The 21,599-nt window shown below is 47.4% G+C and overlaps 1 protein-coding gene across 2 annotated transcripts in view; it reads left to right on the top strand.

Annotated features, from left to right (window-relative positions):
- Window positions 1–21,599, top strand: part of RNF31 (ring finger protein 31) — a 954,370-nt gene that overhangs the window by 794,674 nt on the left and 138,097 nt on the right. The window lies entirely within an intron of this gene.

Raw genomic sequence — 21,599 nt, 5'->3', positions numbered from 1 at the left:
GGATGGGGTAGTGAACAGAGCAGAACGGCATAGCTTAGGGCGACATGATGCATAATCAGAGCTGAGTGGAACGGTAAGGAAATGAGGAGTGGGCTTTCAGAGAGGGACTGAGGATAACTGCATGTTCGAGGCATGTGGGCTGCTGAATTCATATCTGTGCATAGATCGCCGCCTAGTGTTGGGTCCGGATGATTGCACATTGTTGTCCTGGAAGAGTCTTCGAAGTATCCTGAGATGGGTGACTCCTCCCCTGGACCACAGTGCGCATGGGCATCCTCTCCATCCCCAGATTGTTTTTTTTCCGCCATTGGGTTCGGATGCAACTATCTTAGCTCAACTTCGGAATACTTAGTTTTAGGCCAAAAGGCCTATAGTTTTCGTCGGTACAGTTACTGTTCGGTGTCGACTACTAGTTCTAGTGCTCCACACCCTCTTCCAACTTTCGGACCGAATTAGTCCAAACTTAGACGCTCGATCGACGATGGAATCGAGGACTCCGTTCAAGAGGTGTCCGTTGTGCCACGCCAAGTACCCTCATATCGACGTCCACCCAGTCTGTAATAAATGTCTCTCGCCGGATCACGACGAATCGAAATGCATGGCCTGCGCGCGGTTCCGATCCAAGAAGACTCTGCGGAACCGACGGGCAGCGAGGCTCGAGGCGCAGCAGGCGGCGCCCGCACCCACCAATATATTCAGCACCGAGGACGAGGACGCCGAGAGCGTGGAAGAAATAGTCTCTAGCCCCGCTTCAGAGCATGGTTCCCAATCGGACGACGATAACGAAGTGCTCTTTCGCCGTGAAGAAGCCGTCGACGAGGTAGGGGACTTCGACGAAGCCTATGGGGCCGAAGAAGACAGCTCTCCCGAGGAGCTAGGCCAATCCGTCGAAACGTAGGCCGAAACTGTACATCGTCGTCAGGCTCCGGTCGAGGGATCGCCTTCGGGCCTTACCCAAGACCTAATACATGGTTTCTCGGCCCCGCCTTCCGGCCCGGCATTGAACACTCTGCAAGAGCCACTATTACCAAAGACGACCGGGTTGTTAAACCCAAACACATCCATCGCTCCAGTCCCTTCAAAATCGAAAGTGAAACTGGTGGTGGTCGGATCAAAGGCGTCGAAACAGTCCACTGCCCCGGCGCCGAAAAAAGTCGTCGGCTCCGAGCGCATACAGAGAGACTTCGGCGCCGAGCTCACCGCAGCAGACGCGGTCGACGCACAGAAGAGGCGCGCCCTCGGGCACCACAAGGCGCCGATACCTTCGGCGCCGACACCGAAGGCCGTAACCTCCGCAGTCAAGATGGCCGCCTCGGCTACGTCGACGCCTAAAGCACCAATGCCGAATAAGTCCTCGACTACGTCGACTGTCGATGCATCCCTTCAGACCAGTGACCCCCTTCCGACAGAAAAGTCGGGGTCGGCCTCGACGCCTACTACCAAGATGCCCACCAAACCACCATCTCAGTTTGCTGTGCAGCAGGTCTCTGCATCTCTACAACGCATCCGTGACCGGTTAGCCCTCCACTCTACCCCGGGTCCCGACACTACCTCACCCTGTAGAGTGCACTCGGAGCCCACCAACATTACATTTGGGCTGCCACCGACATCGGCACCGAAACTATTTCAGATTCGGACACGTGTCCTACACACACAGTCCACCACCACTGGCCTAACAGAACAAGATTCTTCAGGGCCACAATTTATCGACGCCGACACTGGCAGGTTAATGCTCCACAAGCGCAAAATAACGCCAGTCAGGGAAGAGGTGCCATACAAAATTCCTCTTAAACGCAAGCTACCGGCGGAGCAGGAACCAGTGCTACAAGAACACTTACATCCCCTCCACTTAGATCCGCAGTCCTTTTCTCCTACCCCTTCTGAATCGGAACCGATGCAGGAATATGGTGGGGACGATACCATCTACCCCGGGGACGCAGATCCCGATGAACCACTACAAGACCCTGATCAGGCGTGGGATGACCCCACAGACCAAAGTATCGCGCCACATACTCAGGATGCGCAACTCTACAACATTAAAACATCTCCTACAGAGGACACGGCCGCATTTAATGCCCTTATCGAACGGGGTGCTGCTCATCATGGGGTGGAGCTACATTCTGACGCCATTGAGGAGGACTTCCTGCTTGACACTTTCGCATCTTCAGAAAGGACTGTCAAGACTCTGCCCATGCTTAAAGGGGTTCTGAAACCTGCCAAAGACATTTTCAAGGACACCACAAGAGCCCGGGTGTTAAACCCCAGGATTGAAAAGAAATATAAGCCTGCACCCGGTGACCCTAAATACATTAGGGGTCAGTTGCCATTAGACTCTATGGTGGTTGCCAACGCAAAAGAGCCCACTCACAGACGACTGGTGATGCTCCTCCCCCAGACAAATAGTCAAAAGTCCTTGAAACATCGGGCAAACGCATTGCAGCGCAAGCAGCGAATATCCTGCGCATTGCCAATACACAGGCACTCCTGGCACGTTATGACAGGTCACATTATGACACGCTGGAGTCACTGCTCCAACATCTACCAGAGGAGTATAAAGAGTCAGCGGAACTCCTCATTAGAGAAGGACAACTCCTCACTAATGCATCCATAAAATGCGCCCTAGACGCAGCTGACACAGCAGCCAGGGCAATAAACACAAGTGTCATGCTGCGACGCCATGCCTGGTTACGCATCTCAGGCTTCAAACCCGAGATCCAAAACAATATCCTGAACTTACCAGTTAACACGGAATTTTTATTTGGCCCAGACGTTGACACTACCCTAGAGAAAATAAAAAAAGACACAGACACAGACACTGCCAAATCTATGGGGGCGCTACAAACGCAACAATTTCGTAGTGGCTCCTTTCGTCGCACAGGAAATAGGGGAACGTCAAGGGGTCAGGGGTCACAACAACAGTATGCTAAAAGTGGCACACAAAGCACCTACGACAAAAACAACAGGGGTGGATATCGTGGATCCAGCACCAAGGGCAGGGGACGTGGATATGGCAACACCAGGTCCTCCCCAAAGAACAAACAGTGACGCCCTCTCCTTACCCCCCGACCACTTAACACCTGTCGGGGGACGACTCCAGCTGTTCCTGTCCACATGGAAGAACATCACCACGGACAGGTGGGTCAGGGACATCATCCAACATGGGTACTGTCTGGAACTAACTTCCACTCCACCCAACATACCACCAAAGCACCGTCCTATGTCAGCCGAACACTTGGATTTACTCCAGCAAGAAGTGCTTGCTATGCTCGCAAAAGGGGCCATAGAAGTAGTGCCCATCGCCCAGCAGGGCACAGGGGTGTACTCTCTGTACTTCTTGATCCCAAAAAAGGACGGCTCGCTCAGGCCTATCCTAGACCTGCGACCCCTAAACCTATATATACGATCGGAGCATTTCCATATGCTCACCCTCCAGCAGGTTCTCCCACTACTCAGTCAGGGGGATTTCCTAGCTACGCTAGACCTGAAGGATGCATACTTTCACATACCAATACACCCTTCACACAGGAAATACCTCAGATTCACTATTCAAGGGAATCACTATCAGTTCAAAGTTCTCCCCTTCGGAGTAACAACAGCACCCAGGGTCTTTACCAAGTGCCTGGCGACAGTGGCCGCGCATCTGCGAAGACAAAACATTCACGTCTTCCCTTATTTGGACGACTGGCGAGTTCAGGCCAAGTCAGCACAACAATGTGCCACCCACATGTCCCACACCATTCACCTTCTTCACGATCTGGGATTCTCACTAAATTACCCAAAATCAAGTCTCCAACCTGCGCACGTACAACAGTACTTGGGCGCGACAATCAACACTCTGGCTGCCACAGCTCAGCCGACTTTAGTGAGAATCAACAGCATGCAACTTCTGATCTCAAAATTCAAACCTCAACACTCCCTTCCGGCGCAAGTGTTCATGCAGTTGATAGGCATGATGGCCTCCTGCATTTTCATAGTCCCACACGCGAGACTACATATGCGCCTGCTTCAGGAGTGCTTAGCACGTCAATGGAATCAGGCTCACGGGCAACTAAAAGACCTAGTGTTGGTGAGCGGTCGGGCATACAACTCTCTGCATTGGTGGAATCCACAAAACCTTTGCAAGGGCCGACCGTTCCAAGAGCCTGTTCCACAAATAATACTGACAGCGGACGCGTCTCTCCAGGGATGGGGAGCTCATGTACTCAATTACACAGTGCAGGGACTATGGACTACACAACAAAAGAAGATGCACATCAACCTTCTGGAACTGATGGCAATCTTCCTGGCAATGAAGGCATTCAAGGTACACCTGTGCAACAAGGTCGTGTTGATCCGGACGGACAACATGACTGCCATGTACTACATACAGAAGCAGGGAGGAACACTCTCCACAGTTGTCTCATCTGGCTCAGAGCATGTGGAAGTGGGCCATTCAGAGGAACATATTCCTCATGGCGGAACACCTCCCAGGCAAGGACAACCAGATGGCGGATCTGCTCAGCAGACACAGCCACCAGTTGCACGAGTGGGAGTTACACCCATCAGTACTCCAGCCGTACTTCCAGCAGTGGGGTCATCCAGAGATAGACCTATTCGCCACAAGGGAAAACGCAAAATGCCAAAGCTTTGCCCCCAGGTTCCCACATCCACAGTCGCAGGGCAATGCGATATCGATGAACTTGTCCGGCAGATTTGCGTACGCTTTTCCCCCAGCGCCGTTGATACCGCTGGTGGCACGCAAACTGCGACAGCACTCACTAACACTCATCCTGGTTGCTCCAACATGGGCGCGCCAGCCATGGTACACCACCTTTCTGGAACTTTCCGTGGTGCCGCATCAAAGGCTGCGGATCAAACCCGCGCTTTTGACGCAGAACCATGGAGAAATTCAGCACCCAGATCCGCAACAGCTGAACCTGGCAATCTGGCTCCTGAAGTCCTAGAGTTTGGCTACCTAAACCTGCCACCTGACTGTATGGAGATCATTAAGGAGGCCAGGAGACCCACTACCAGAGCTTGCTATGCAGCCAAATGGAAGAGGTTTGTCATTTATTGCAACAACAATGACATTAACCCGCTAGACGCATCTATTCAGAACATAATCTGCTATCTATTACACCTATACCGTTGCAATCTGGCATACACCTCAATACGTATCCATTTAACCGCAATAGCAGCCTATCTCCAAAACAGGCAGCACCTCTCTTTATTCAGAGTGCCTGCCATCAAAGCCTTCTTGGAAGGACTTAAACGGGTGATTCCCCCAAGGCACCCCCCAGCACCGGTGTGGAACCTCAACTTGGTCCTCACCAGACTAATGGGTCCGCCCTTTGAACCTCTCCATTCATGTGAGATTCAATTCCTCACCTGGAAAGTGGCTTTCCTGGTTGCCATCACTTCCTTAAGGAGAGTTAGTGAACTCCAGGCACTAACCATTCAGGAGCCATTTATACAGGTTCACGCAAACCGGGTCGTACTACGTACCAACCCCAAATTCATGCCTAAAGTAATATCGCAGTTCCACATGAACCAAACCATTGAACTGCCTGTTTTCTTTCAAGACCCACAAAATGTCGCTGAGAGAATGCTCCACACACTAGATGTAAAGAGGGCCCTCATGTACTATATTGACAGAACTAAACACTTTAGGAAAACAAAACAACTCTTCGTTGCCTTCTCTCCACAACACAAGGGCAACGCCATTTCCAAAGCAGGTATAGCCAGATGGATCGTTAAATGTATCCAAATTTGTTATCAAAAAGCTAAACGCACATTAACGATTCCCCCACGAGCCCACTCAACACGAAAGTTAGGGGCGTCCATGGCTTTCCTGGGAAACATTCTATACAGGAAATATGTAGAGCAGCCACATGGTCCACTATACATACATTTACCAAACACTACTGTGTAGATGTACACTCAAAACAGCAGGCAGCTGTAGGACAGGCTGTTCTCAAAACTCTTTTTCAGACTGCTGCAGCTGGCACGGGTAGCCGCCGCTAATAGGAGGTACTGCTGTGTATTCTATGCACAGATATGAATTCAGCAGCCCACATGCCTCGAACTGAATATGCTACTTACCAGTATGCATCTGTTCTTGGCATGTAGGGCTGCTGACACATTCATATTGCCCACCCTCCTCCCCGGCGCCTGTAGCAGCTGCAGCTCTCAGAATTACTGTATAGCATGGTCATCACTTCCTGTATCTACTCCATCACTGCCACAATGGCGAAAAACAATCTGGGGATGGAGAGGATGCCCATGCGCACTGTGGTCCAGGGGAGGAGTCACCCATCTCAGGATACTTCGAAGACTCTTCCAGGACAACAATGTGCAATCATCCGGACCCAACACTAGGCGGCGATCTATGCACAGATATGAATGTCAGCAGCCCTACATGCCAAGAACAGATGCATACTGGTAAGTAGCATATTCAATTCTGTGTGGGGTAGTGTGATAAGGCTTTTGCAGCACAAACCTATTCTGTATTCACATACTCCATGTTATCCTGCCTTTTAGTGTTTGGACTTCAAAAAACATTGTTACCAGAGTTAAAAAACGTGCACATCAATATCGTAATCGGATTCAGAATGTCAAAGGACCTTTTCCTCCAGTGCCTGAAACAATGCCCATGTTTTTTTCTTGTGCCATTGAATACGATTTCATAATTTCTTTGAAATACATAATCATTGGACAAGGCAATATATCTCTAAAAATGCTGCAACAAAGTATATGCTCTTCAAAATTACGGTGACAAATGCAAAAACAACAATTGCTGGACAGAATGAAGAACAATGTCATACCTTCACCATAGTAGAGTGCTGGGCCTAAATCCATCGTTTTTTTGCTCACCATGCCATTCCAGTTTGGACCCAGCCATATGCAAATCAGTCTTGACCCTGCACCTATTGGGAACGGTCCATCCCGAACTGCCAGGCCCTCCCTGGACTGGAAACCAGCATCCTGGGACCTGTTTCAGGCTTTCAGCCCTCATCAGCCAGGTTGCTCACCATGCCATTCCAGTTTTGAAACAGCCATATTCAAAATAACGGTGACAAAGAAAAATGACCCTGTTAATTCCTATGCTTGAGAATGTAACTGTTCGAGGCATTTGTGCTTTAGATATACATGCTTTGCATGCTACTGCCATTTAGTGTTGGGTCCGGATGTTTGCAAGTTGTTTTTCTTCAAAGAAGTCTTTTCCAGTCACAAGGTAACATGACTCTTTGCTTTCGGTGACAATGCACATGGGCATCGAATCCATTGTTAGATTGTTTTATTTCCGCCATCGGGTTCGTACCTATATTGTATCGCTCCGATTTGAAACCGTTAATCAGGATCTCTTCTGTTCGCAATTCACTTACCCTCATAGGTATTGTTTTCGATCATGTTTCCTCCTTCTGCATGTCGAAAAATTCAGACAACTTTCATTATCCAATCGGGAAACTCTAACTACAGCCTTCAGGCCCAGCTCGGTTTCCTCTATCTACCTCCACTCCGAAGATCCATCCTCGAGTCTTCTGCTGATGGAAAGACCGCCATTTCAATTCTTTCCTCTGTGCCATTCCAAATACCCATCCACCAACCATCATACGGTCCGTAACCTCTATCTCTTCCCAGAGCATAAGGAAGAGCACAGCAATGGTTGTCGATTGTTCCAATCCAAAAAGACTCTGGGGGAACGTCGAGCTCAACGAAGAGACATGCAGTGACAGAGTATAGAGGACACCCCTGATATGTTCAGAGAAGATATTGAGCAAGGAGAGATGGAAGAGTCAGAAGAGGAAGAGGCTTCTCCATCCAGGACTCCGATTCCGAGTTGGAGATCGAACTAGAGTCCCACAACGCTCCAGCTGGACAGGGTGCTGCGAGTAAAAAAGCTTCCTTGCCCACCAAACCTGCTTCAAACAAACAAAATGCTATTGGGCCTCCACTGCCACCAGGCCATGGTAGGCACTGAGACTCTGATTCCAAAACGCCCGCCTTCCGGCTCGGCACCAAAACAGCAGGTCAAGCTCTCGGGCTCGAAACATTCGGGCTCCAAAGATGAAAAGGACAGATCCAGCTCGGCACTGGAAATTTCAGCACCGAAACCTAAAGCCACCGAAGCCTATTCTAGAAACAATGAAACAAAAGCTGGATCTAAAGCAAAAGAAAATTCATACGAATCCTGACACTGGGCACATTACAACTAAGCTAGTAATACCATCTTCCAAAAGGAAAATAGACACTGAAAATAAAATCCCTCAAGAAGAAAAAGGACATGGCTACTAGTCCTGTTAACATTCCTCAAACCCCTCCACCTTCTTCACCAGTACCTATTATACCAGCTGCAGACCCTATACACATTACACCACCAAGCTTTCCAAATACAAATCTTAACATAGTAGATGATTATGACACTTATGATCAGGCGCCACCTGATCCATGGGATGACTACAATGTAGACCCACCTGTAGACACAGACCTGGGGCTATATCTGGTTAAACCTTACCCTCCTGATGATAATGCTGCATATCAGGAGGTAATTGCTATGGCAGCCACTTACCATGGAGTGACTTTACATAAAGAAGCCCCAGAAGAGGATTTCCTATTTAAAACTTTAGGAAACACACACAGAATATCACAATCCTCGCCTATGTTAAAGGGTATGATGAGGCATGCTGACAATATTTTTAAGGATCCAGCTAGAGCACGTATCCTAACACCTAGGGTGGACAAAAAGTATAAACCCCCACCATCTGACCCAGTTTATTTTTGGGGCCAGTTGCCTTTGGATTCTTTAGTAGTCTCTAACGCCCGTTAAAAAGGCAAATTCACAAACCTCAAGGGAGGCTCCTGATAAAGAATCAAAAATAATAGATGCCCCAGGGGAAAGAGCAGCTGCTCAATCAGCCAACCATTGGCGCATAGCCAATACACAAGGCCTATTGGCTTGGTATGGTAGGGCACACTGGGACGAGATGGAAGAATTATGACAATATCTCCCAGAAGAACACCAAGAAAAAAGGGGCAGGGAATAGGGCAGGAAGGGAAACTTGTCTCCAATTCCTCTAACAGATTTGTGTTAGATGCTCCAGATACTGCAAGTAGAGGAGTCAATACGAGCCTTTTACTTAGGAGACATGCATGGCTCAGAATTTCTGGTTTCAAACCAGAAGTAGAGGAGTCAATACCAGCATTCTACTTAGGAGACATGCATGGCTCAGAATTTCTGGTTTCAAACCAGAAGTTTAAGGAATTAGTCTTAATGCACCTTTTGATAAGGAACACCCCTTTGAGCCTCAAATAGACCAATCGCTTGAAAAGATGAAAAACGATACAGAAGTGGCAGAATCAATGGGAGCACTTCCATCTCCTTCTACTACAGGTTCCTTTTGTTGCTAATTTTACAGAGGGGGGCTCCAAAACTAATACCTAGAGGATTCTATAAGGGTGGATATAGAGGTAACAATTTTAAAGGAAGACGTAGAGGTACACCAACACACACCTTTCTATCCACTAACAAGCAGTGACTTGCTATCACTTGCCCTGATTATCCATCACCCGTCGGGGCAGATTACAACAGTTTCATCCCATTTGGCAATCAATAACATCAGACAAATGGGTGTAGGACATTATCTCAAATGGTTTTTGCCTGGAGCTCACAAGCAACCCTCCCAGCACTCCACCTCATATTCACAAACTGTTTTTAGCACACCAACATCTGCTCAATTAAGAAGTACAAGCTCTTCTAACAAAAGAAGCTATAGACCCTGTCTAATTACAACATCAAGGATCATGTTCATTATAATTCCTAAGTCCCAAAAAGGATGGTTCATTAAGGCCAATTAATGGATCTCAGGTCATTAAACCCATAAGTATTATCAGAACATTTCCATATGGTCAACCTGCAACAAGTACTTCAGCCTTTACAGCAAGGTGACTTTGTCAACACTAGACTTAAAGGACGCATACTTTCATATACCCACTCACCCAACACATCGCAAATTTCTCAGAATTGTGATAGGAAAAAATCCTCATCAATTCAAAGTACTTCCATTCTGAGTAACAATTGCGCCCAGAATGTTTACCAAATGCCTTGCAGTGGTAGCAGCACATCTACGAAGACAGCAAATCTTTGTCTTCCCATATCTGGACGATTGGCTCATTAAAGCCAACACACATCTCAAATGTGTACAACACAAACTACCATAAACCTTGTATATCATTTGGGATTTACAGTCAATGCTCAAAAATCCCTTCTTCAACCCTCTCAAATACAATTATATCTAGGAGCCATTCTAAATACTCATATGGCCCTAGCATACCAATGCAGCCAGAATTCACAATTTTCAAACATTGTTACTCCAGTTTGAAAACAACCAGTATCTACCAGTCAGAATGTTATCTTTCATATCGGTGCCCTAATATAGGTCCAGGGAACTTCGTACACTTTCCCTACATCAGCTCCCGTTATTTCGTATGAACGAGCCTTATAAGGACATAACTCCAAATAAGGACAGAATGCCTTATATGGACATCACGCCTTATAAGGGCTGCAGCCTTTTATGGATTAAACCTTTCACCTAGTTCCATGCCGAGGGAGGGTTTTTCCCAATCGATATTGGTAAGACGTCATCCTTAGCGCACATGAATAATTGATGAATACACTCTCCAGGGGGTACACTTCACCTCTCCCATCGACGCACAAGGTTTAATCCCCAACGTCATCCTCATTCTGAACAATGGGTAACACACGTACATAGACTGTATAAATACAGCACCTCTTGCTATCAGAAGGCAGGAGGGAACCTAGACTTTGAGGCGACACAATGACCAGAGACGCTGCGGCTCCGGCTTGCCATCGCTCCAGCTGACAGTGGTCTGACGATCCCTTACGGGGTGTCCAGTTCAAGTCCAGGACGAAGTCCCACACTCTCACTATTCAGGTGTGGGGTTCTGACTAAAGCCTAGTGGGATTCTTGGCTCTTAGGCTTAGCTCTATAGCACTTACTTACATGCTAGGTACACTTCGGTACATCTAGTCAGGCATCTTAGGAGTACGCACTTTATTTTATAAATGTATTTCCTATTCCTGTATATGTTCATGACTAATTGAAAAATGGTAGAACAATACTATTTCTTTATATTCACTGTACTGCTGGTTCTATATCTCTGCTACTGTGTTACAGTCGTAACAGCGCACTTAATTTACATGAGAAGAGCAACGGTACAATAAATTCATATTGTAGAAACACTCGACTGTTTCTTCTCTTTGTCTCTCTGAGAACAAAACAAGCATGCATGAGTGACTGGGTGAAAAGTAGTATATTGTTTCCACGAGTCTTTTTATTGTGTTCTGAGGTTGCCAAAAACGAATCTCTCTGATAGCAGAAGAGTCTAGTGGCTCTGCAAGCTAGGTAATGCAAACCATAGGCTAACACATGCGGCGGGGGTGCACGGAGTCAGCCTGCCACCAGACCCATAGTATATGTTGGCCGTAAACAGCGTAGGTCCTGCATGACAGGGTACTATTAGGACTACACTGCATGGCGCCCAACGTGGTATATTGAAGGCGCACTTACTCAACTGTAGAATCTGAGTAGCCCAGTCATGCCTATTTCTCAGAAACCCTACTTACAAAACCCAGAGACGTCTGGAGTAAGTGGGAAAAATCCGCCACAGGTAAGTAGGCGAGACATCCTATGTATTGGCTGTTGGTTAATCAAGCTTGAAAGAACAATATTCCCAAAATTGTGCCTTTTTATCCTTTCCTTGGACAATAATTCCATGTCTTGAACACGATGACGGACGAGGAAGGAGTTTTGAACCAGGGACCTAATCAGATTGGTGAGGTCGACCCAGATGCAATACAAATCGCACCCAAAGTAAGACAATCTCTGACAGTTAAACTTGCGAAACATGGGTTACAACCCAGAGGAGGTGTAGTAATATTCGTGATAGAGGCACACGAAGACTTCAAAACGGAGGTATTCTACTCATGGGTTATATTCTTAGCAGCCGATGCTGTAACAAAAACATTTCATTATTACATACATGATGACATTCCAGCGGTCTACACTCCTTTTGAGGAGACTGAGATTCCGCTTACTTTCCAGGAACATATTTTCTGATTTGATGGCACCCTACCCCACATAAAAACGAGAGCAAGGCTTGGTCCTTTAGGGATTCCAGGAGCAACATGGCCGATATTAGCGACCCATGCACCACATCCAGACATTGACACAATGGCACAGGATGAACTACTTGTTCAACACAAAGAGTTGATAAAACTCTACAGAAACATGACACATTTTGTCTTGAGGACACTAGTGGTCCAACCAACAGTAATTACTCCTACTGCAGCTCCCACACAGAGCTCAGGTACTAAAATTACTCCACAAACATTACACGCGGTAATGGGCAAAGTGCCCACTAAACGCAAACAAATTCCTTTCTGGGTAGCTCAGAAAATAATCCAGTTAGAAGCAGTATTAAACACAGAATGTTAACAATCTGTTTGCCCATGGGGATTACACCACAGTTAGAGGATTGCACCTCTTGGGGTACAGTCTTTGCTGCCATATATACCAGAACACATGGTATTCCTTCATTAGCAGTGGTACCAGATGTATTAAGACAAATACAAAACGACTATGGAGTAGAACCTGCCCTGAACTTAGGGATGAAGTTGTTAAACAACTATGAACAGGTATCAGCCATAATACTAGCTAGCATTAAAGGGGAGGCAGCATCAGTGGCAATCCGTCAACGCCTAAGGGAATTCACTCCATTAGAACAGGATAATGAACTGCCCAAAATAATTGAAACTGCGTATGTAGAATTAGGCGGGGATAGTTTGGGGGGAAAAGCATTGAAAACTCAACTACAGGGCAGGCCTGAAAAGGACACTTTTAAACAGACACCTACTTATTCTAAAAAGAAGTGGGATAAAAAAGAAAACTCTAAAGACAAGATCTCAGTCTCGAGGTAGGTCTCATCAACAGGAGCACTCTGTAAAGAGGTACAACCTTAGGAATAGGGACAATATTAGAAAACCTGACAGGTATCAGGATACTGATACACGTTCCTCTCGTTCCTTTCAGGGCTCGAAGAAAGGCTCCGAAAAAGGACAGTCAGAACACAGAAAGGAGCGCACACAGTCCAGAGACAAGTAGCGCGCTCAATACTTTACTTCTAAGAAAGAAGATAAGAAAAATCCAAAACCTCAATTTAAGAAAAGGAAAGTGGCTGGTCTGAAAGTCAGACATGCCCAGAATTCTGAGGACACAACTTCTGAATGGGGATTGGGCTCTGACGATGTTAGACCGCACGGCAGAAGTAACGATAGCTCGCCTGAACTTAAAGGAATTTCTGGTGACAGCGGAGTTGAATGATTACATCACGGTGGAAACACCAGGGTGAGCGTCCCACATAAGTTATATGAAGTAACACTCCGGCTGGAGGGGGACAAGCCCAGGAAAGTAAAAGCTCTTTTTCGGAAGAACTTATCATCTGGTTATGACATCCTGTTAGCAGAACAAGATTGCCCGTCTGCATTCGGAATTGAGTGCCCCAGGGGAAAAAGTTGAATTTTTCCTGCATTTTCCAACTACGTTCCCGTTCACCTAAAACATGCATATGCACAGGAGTGGGCAGTAGCCCAAGCTCCAGCATTGTACAAAAATCACGCAGTGTGGGATGAGAGCTCAACCTACCAAGTTATCCCATTAAAAGTTTTGCCTAATGCTCAGAGGCAATACCCAATAAAGCAAGAAGCTAAAAAAGAGGTCAGGGAGATCTTCGATCAACTTGAATACCAAGGGGTCATTAAATACATATTGTTTAGTTTTAGATTACAGACATTTAAACTCATGCACAAAGACATTTGCTGTCCAAAATGCAATGCCATGTTGTGCGCAAAAAATATAAAACCACACTAGATATCTCAAATGGATTTTTCTGTCAAAATATAGCGCCTGAAAGCAGGTATCTAACAGCCTTCAGTCCGTTAGGGTCCCAGCGACAATTCTGTCGGTTGGCACAAGGGTATAAAAACAGCCCAGGTGTATTTTCAGCAAGAGTAACAGAATTACTTCTAAATTTTGATGAAGAAGCGCTGTCCTATGTGGATGATATTTATCTGACTGACGACGACTTGATGAGGCACTTGACCAGGGTAAGCACCATTATTATGCGATTTGCCGCAGAAGGCTACAAGTTAAAAAGTCAAAAATAGCCCACCTCAATGTCCTATTTTTGGCATATGAGTTGGCAAGTGAAGGCAAAAGCCTGGCAGCTAACTTTTTGGAAAAGTGTGCGCTGCTCCTGCCTCCACAATCATTGAAAAATTTACAATTAATATTAGGATTCCTAAATTTCGGCAGGACATACATTCTAGATTACGCAAAAAGGGTAAAACCTTTCTATGAGTTAATAAAACCTCAGCCAGAGATTGGACACAAAAACATATTAATATTCTTTGTTTAGTCCAGGAAGACATGATCGCTTCAAAACACTTACAAACATGCGTAAACGTACGCCACTTAGTGATCTGAATAATAGCGGGTCAATGCGGGTACACTTATTTGCGGGTACACGTATTTGACCTTTAATGAAGGAGAAACTGTACCAATTGCTTACAAGTCACACCTGTACAAAAATGCAGAAGTGCGTTTCACTTCAACAGAATAGATCCTGACAGCAGTTCAGACTGCTGTGGCAAGAGAAAGAGCACTGGCTCAGGGGAAACGCGTCATTGTCGTGACTCCAGTACCAGCTTTATAAGCTGTTACAAAGGCCAGCATCCCAAATGCGAAAGCGTTACTTCCTAGGTGGATACAATGGGCGAATTCTCTTACTGCAACAGACATTGAATACAGATTTGATCCCAGCTTAAAATCTCAGGCATTCCTGCAATATGAACAAGAATATCCTCTACCTAATGAAATCTTGCCTCTTGAACAGTATGAATATATTATATACACTGACGGATCTGCGCAACCTGTCATAGGGAGTAAGCAACAATCATTTTTAGCATGTGCTATCGTTAAAGGTCGCATGTGTCATAGCAAGTTCCATCCTAGTTGCACAAAAACGCAATCTCTAGGAGACTGCATGGCTCAGTTGGCAGAATTAAAAGCACTAACACTGGCACTGGTAAATACGGATCACGAATTCCCCACACTAATCGTGTGTGATTCCTTTTACTGTGTACAATCGTATAATGAGTACTTACAACATTGGGAACAAAATGGGTTTAAGGACGCAAAAGGTGGCACAATTAAGCACAAAATGCTATGGGAACAGGTAGCGGAACTGAAATCCGAGCTACCAAGGGCTCACGTGATCCATACACTTGAGTCATCAACGTGATGGCATACACGTTGAAGGGAATTCATTGGCTGATGAAGCCGCAAAGGGGGCTGTTCGCACAGCTTCCGTATCTGCGCTGACTCGTTCGAAAACGAGAATAGACGGAGATATAATGGTAGCTGTAAATGCATCACGCAAAGGCAGCACAGCAGTACCTAAAAAATGTCCACTCAAATACTCCTACAAGTTAAATGCACAAAACATTCCATATGCTCAGATTCCTGGAGTGGGGGATAGAATAATACCGAATATGGATCGTAGGCAAGGGTTAATATTAGCTGCACACAAGGGTTTGGGCTCTGCGCACACAAAAGACTATGTCTTGAAATGCGATTAGACCTAATACAGATGTCTATATCAACTTGCCTCGTCGAGAGGATAAAGACATTTCAACAAATCCCGGCTACTATTTCCTTACTGAAACAGAGCTATTGGTGGCCAGGGTTATCCAAGCAAACTAAAGACTATGTCTTGAAATGCGACATCTGCCAGCAGATGAAAGGCTCTACCATTACACGCCCAGTACGTACGCCATTAAAATTGATCGAACTGCTTCTGGCTATTTCATTAACTTTGATACGTTTTCTCTGGATCCAAGCGAGCCGGAAACGACGCCAGCCAAAACACCATTCAAGCAAGAATTAAAGAACTTTCTTCTGTTTCTTCAAACGACATACCTCGTATCACCTTGGATTGAACTCCGGGTAATTTCTGGGATAATGTTTTTTCTTTTATGGCTAAGTTTAGTATTGACTTTTAGTATGCTTATTAATGGACATTATTTGCAACAAGATTCCACAGCCCGAAGGTCAACATCCTCCTAAAGCCACACACATCATCACATCATGAACAAAGAGACTTGTCATCAGTGAACATCACAGCTGTTCCTATACCCGATGGTATAGAATGGGACAATGTTGATTTCAACATATTCGGACCGACCAAACTTTTAAAAATGAATCCTATATTTAAAATCTCATTAAGTGATTTCATTACCTCCAGTACATTTTCTGATGATTGGGACACTGAAACAGTTAATAACATGTTATCTGATTTAGAGAAAACGGCTGCATTTTATAATAATGAAATGTTAGATGGTTCATCAGATTATGACAAATTGTACTGTTATCAACATTTTGGTCATCATTTCCTGCACAAATCCATTTCACGCAGTAATGTATTTGAATACAATCAGTGGGAACATTGCCCGACACCACCAAAAACTAGTTCACAAGCATTTGCACAAAAATTTGCATTCTTTTCAGGATGTAACACAACAGATCCAGCCTCATTTTACTATAAGGTTGTACCAAGATCAGCACTGAAAATTATGTTGACAAACACCAAACAGATTTACTCTGCTTCCTTTTTGGCCCAAGTGTCTGACCAGGGTTTCGGCCTATGGAAAGACGAAATTGACACAAAATCAATCTGGGGTTCGAGAGACTGGCAAGTCCAGGGTACAGAGGCACTATTTAGAGCATGCCTCATTCCACAGCAGTTTGATCTTTTTAAATGATACTGTGCAACAGACATCCTGTCTTGGAATAGCCAAGATGAAGGAACTGAACTCTCCAAAGTTTCCAACACCAACCCATGAGTGGCAGAATTCTTCTATAAAGGAAGGGGCAACGTTGATGACATACTAAAGTACAATAGAACAGACCCAAATTGGAAGGAGTGGGCGGTTTGGCCCTTAGACACAAACACATGTCATAAAAGGTTCCTACACATCACCAAGGGACTAAACATGCATAGGCCTGACCCACGTTATGTACAGAGAGAACATCCAGGGGTAGCGACATCGTATATTGTTGGGAAGTTGTACCTACAATGGCTAGAAACCTCAACACTTACAGAAGTGAAACAACACTTATCTTTTCTCTCACAAGACATGGATCTCAGGGACTTTTTACTAGGACCTAAAAAAACGTCAAAAACATTTCATATATGCAGGCATTTATGCTGCCTATAATGAAATTTGGAAGATTTCCCAACAAGAAGCCGCAGAGAGAATACGGGAAATAGACCGTATTAACTTAGAAAAAGCTTTTGCTGTGGTGGATAATGGGTTAACAACTTTGACCTCCAAAGTATATTCATTGGGCAACATTTTATCTTCTGCTATTGACATATTGGAACAAGATTTAGCCATATTGCAACACGGCCAATCACAGTTACGTTCTATTATGTCATTGAGCTGGACGCTGCAATCTCTGCGTGCAGGCCTTGAGCCTTGTCGTTTTACAAACAGTACGTGTCTGTTTTCAGAATACAATCTAACTGATAGAAATGGCACAAAGGGGAGCTAAATATACAATGCTGCGATTTGAAAAACTGGATAGGCTACCATTTACAGTGGCTGAATTACCATCAACTGAGTGGCTAATCCACGGCCAAATCACTCTCCCAGTCACTACATTCCAGTTTCAGTATTGCCTTGAACAAAGGCAGGCGGCCACATATAAAAAATTGGGTAAAGAATACATCATGAAATCCTGGGATTTACCATATAAATTTCGATGCTGAAGTGGGGATCGAGAAGTGTTTCTTAGTGGTACTAACTGCAAGAGCGCTTTAAGCGGTTCTCTCATGTGCCAAAATATCGTTTTGTACGAAGCCTGTAATGGTTCAGTTTCTAATCCGTCTTGCCACATGAAAGGAACACCAGCTGCTGTAATATCACCAGTGTTCGAGTTACTTTCAAATGGGAGGTACTTGAAGCTGAACGATCAAGGTTGCTGTGGCATGCTTCCAGGCACTTTATATCTGGTCATCGTGAACACCAGGGTTACTTGCAGTATGAAAGTTTTGTTTCCTCCGACAGATACAGTCAGGGAGGCGCTAGCATGGCCTTCACTGAATGTTTCATTGATACAGTTTGATGCTTTTAGCAGAATGAAAGCCATGCTTTTACAGCAAACCGTGCCACTTACCTCAGCTCGAGAAACCTTTGAACTTTAAGTTGCAAGGACCTCGACAGAGATTCAGGCGCTAATTCGAACAAATTGCCCCCGACATTTCGTAAGGACGTATCTTTATCATGTCTGATAAGAGTGGCATTATTCACCTAATCTGAAAGAGACACGTTAGTGATAGATTCCTTACCTTAGAATATCCCCAGACGTCATACTGGATCCGGAAAGTTTTCGTCAGCAGTACCCCTGCGCGTTGGTAGGCGTCGGCGTACGGCTCCACTGACGTCGTAGCCGCCGAGATTACATTGTCAGAGCTACTTGGACGCGCCCACGCGCGCTGACGTCAGTTTTTTATTTTTCCGCGCAGCAGTGCAGATCCGAGAGAGAGCGGTACCCCTAGTTAAAAGTTTAACTTAGTTTCTAACAACTTCTTTTGTCGTGTGCTTGACTCCTGGTGCAATAGAGATGCCCGGGTTTAAGTCCTGTAGGGCCATGGCGGCGAAAGCTTTGCGGGAGCGTTCTCGAAAGTTGTTGGAGGTCCGGCAATCGGTTCTGCGCAGATCAAGGTCCCGATCCCGTGGGAGGTCAAGGGACCGGTTGCGGAGCCATTAGCATCGCTCGTCGGAATCGGGGCAGGTAAGTCTCGGCGCCATAAAAAGTCAGAGTAGCGTCGTCGCTCTTCTACCCATCACCGGTCGCGGGTCACGGTGGAGGAGGCGGGCGGTCACCTCCCCCCCCCCCCCCCCCCGCAGCTCCGTTGAGGCCTCCGTCATTGCCTGCGGCCTACCCTCCCTTTCCGGGGCTGCACGCGACTTCTGGCGAGGTGCAGGCCTTTATGTAGGCCTTACGCCATTTGTTTGCCCCACCGGGTCCCTCCGGAGCGCCTTTGGGGCCCGCGGATCCGTCAGAAGTGTTTGACCCGTGCCGCAGCCTCAGGCCCCTGGCTATGCCGGCACCATACCCTGCGGCGCCGCAAGCCCCGGCTCCGGCCTCGGCCCGGCCACCGGTGCCGACTCCAGCCTCGGCGCCGGCCCTGGATCCGGCGCCAGACAGCGCTGACCCGGGACTGGTATCTTACTCTCCCATTCCATTTCATAGGGGGGAGTTTATCCCGTTTCCCAGGGTTCCTCGTCCTTACCGGCCACTGAAGCAACCGGTGGACGAAGGGGAAAACTGGGAGGGGTCTGAGGACCCTCTTGCAGCTCAATGCGATGATGAGCCTGAGTGGGAAGGCGATGTGGAGGGTCCAGTGGATCTAGATTTCTCTGCACACCCTGGCACTCTGTCCCCTTCTTCCGTGGCCACGGAGGAGGTTGGGACTTTTTCTGTGGTTTTACGTCAGGCAGCTGAGGCTCTTAACCTCGAGCTCCCTTCTGTACCTATGCGGACCAATCTCCTGACTGAGGTCCTGCAGCCGCAGTCCTCCTCTGCGGAGCCGTTACTACCCTAGAATGAAGCACTTACTGATATCCTGTCGGGTACCCGGATTAAACCTGGGTACCCTGTGGACAAGGGTGTGGCGCGCCGCCATCGCCCGGCGCCGGGCGATGCCAGCTTTCTCACACAACACCCGACGCCTGAGAGTCTGGTTGTCCAGGCTTCTGCCTCGCCGAGTGCGGTTCCCTTCTGCTCCTCCGGACAAGGAATCTAGGAAACTGGAGCACTTTGGGAAAAAGATTTTCACATCTGTCAGCTCTGTGTTGCGGGCGGTGAATACTGCCTGCCTGCTAGACCGCTATTCTCATTCTGTGTGGGACACTGTGGCACAGGTGCTACCTCAGTGCCTTGTGGAGGCCTGGGCGGTTCTCTCCCAAGCCATTACCGAGGGGAGAGATGCTGCGAAATTTACTATTCGTTGTGGGCTTGAAACGGCCAATTCGCTCGGTAGGGCACTTTCCACAACTGTGGCGCTCCGTTGTTATGCTTGGCTCCGCACTCTGGCTTCTCTGGGGATGTCCAGACACTCTGTTGGACATGCCCTTTGACGGTACACACCTCTTCGGTGATGAGGCGGATAGCACCCTGGAACGTTTTAAGGACTCTCGGGCTACGGCCCAGTCTTTGGGTCTCGCCACCACGCGTACTCCCTCGGGGTCCGCTTTTCGGTCCTTTCGAGGCCAAGGTCGGGGCGTCCAGGTGCGTTCTTTTCAGACCCGCAAGTCTGCGCAGCCACAGTCTCCGCGCAGCCGCAGATGTGGGACCCGCCGTGGTGGATCCCGGGGACAGCGGATGGGTCAGTCCACCACCTCCCCTGCTGCCGCTGCCTCTAAACCTTCCTAGTCCGGTGTTTCAGGCCCACCTGATTCCAGTGGGTGGCAGGATTCTTCATCACCTTCCCCACTGGCACTCCATAACCTCAGACAGGTGGGTTCCTCAAATAGTCCGCAGGGGCTACTCGCTCCCCTTCGACTCTGCCCCTCCAACCATGCCTCCTCAGTACCACCGAATGTCGGGGGAACACTTGGCACTTCTCCAGCAGGACGTTAAGGCCCTCTTGGCCAAGGGGGCCATTGAGCGCGTTCCAACGCCAGAAGTAGGTTGTGGTTGTTAATCCCACTACTTCTTGGTTCCGAAGAAGGACAAAGGTCTGCGCCCAATCTTAGACCTCCGGAACGTCAATCGCTTACTCCGGAAGGAGAAGTTCAAGATTCTCACGCTAGCTCAGCACAGGTCTTGTCTGCTCTAGACCCGCAAGACTAGCTGGTAGGGTTGGACTTGCAGGATGCTTATTTTCATATTCCTATCCTGGCAGCCCAGCGGCGTTACCTACGGTTCACGGTCGGCCACGAGCACTTTCAGTTCACCGTGCTCCCTTTTGGCCTTACCAGCGCCCCTCGGGTGTTCACAAAAGTGATGGCGGTGGTTGCAGTTCAACTGCGCAGATCAGGGGTTTCAGTCTTCCCCTATATCAACGACTGGCTGTTGAAAGCGGACTCGCCCCAGGCAGTCGTCTCCCACCTCCAGACTACGGCCAACCTCCTGCATTTGCTGGGGTTTTCCATCAACGTTTCGAAGTCGCACCTGATTGCCTCTCAGAAGCTCCTCTTCATCGGAGCGGTTCTGGATACGGCGCAGTTTCGGGTTTATCCTCCCGAACAGCGAGTCAGGGACATTCGGGCTATGATTACAATCTTTCAGCCCTGGTCCTGGGTTTCGGTCAGGAAGACACTGAAGCTGCTTGGCCTCATGGCCTCCTGCATCCTGCTAATCGACCATGCCATATGGCATATGCGGGCTCTGCAGTGGAGCCTGAAGTTCCAGTGGGTGCAGCATCAGGAGAACCTGTCCGACTACGTTCAGCTCTCAGAGGGCACTGCACAGGAC

This window comes from Triturus cristatus, chromosome 1_1 (genome assembly GCF_964204655.1).
Source record: "Triturus cristatus chromosome 1_1, aTriCri1.1, whole genome shotgun sequence".
Taxonomy (NCBI): Eukaryota; Metazoa; Chordata; class Amphibia; order Caudata; family Salamandridae; genus Triturus; species Triturus cristatus.
The sequence above is the reverse complement of the archived record's forward strand: the minus strand, read 5'-3'. Positions and strand labels throughout refer to the sequence as shown.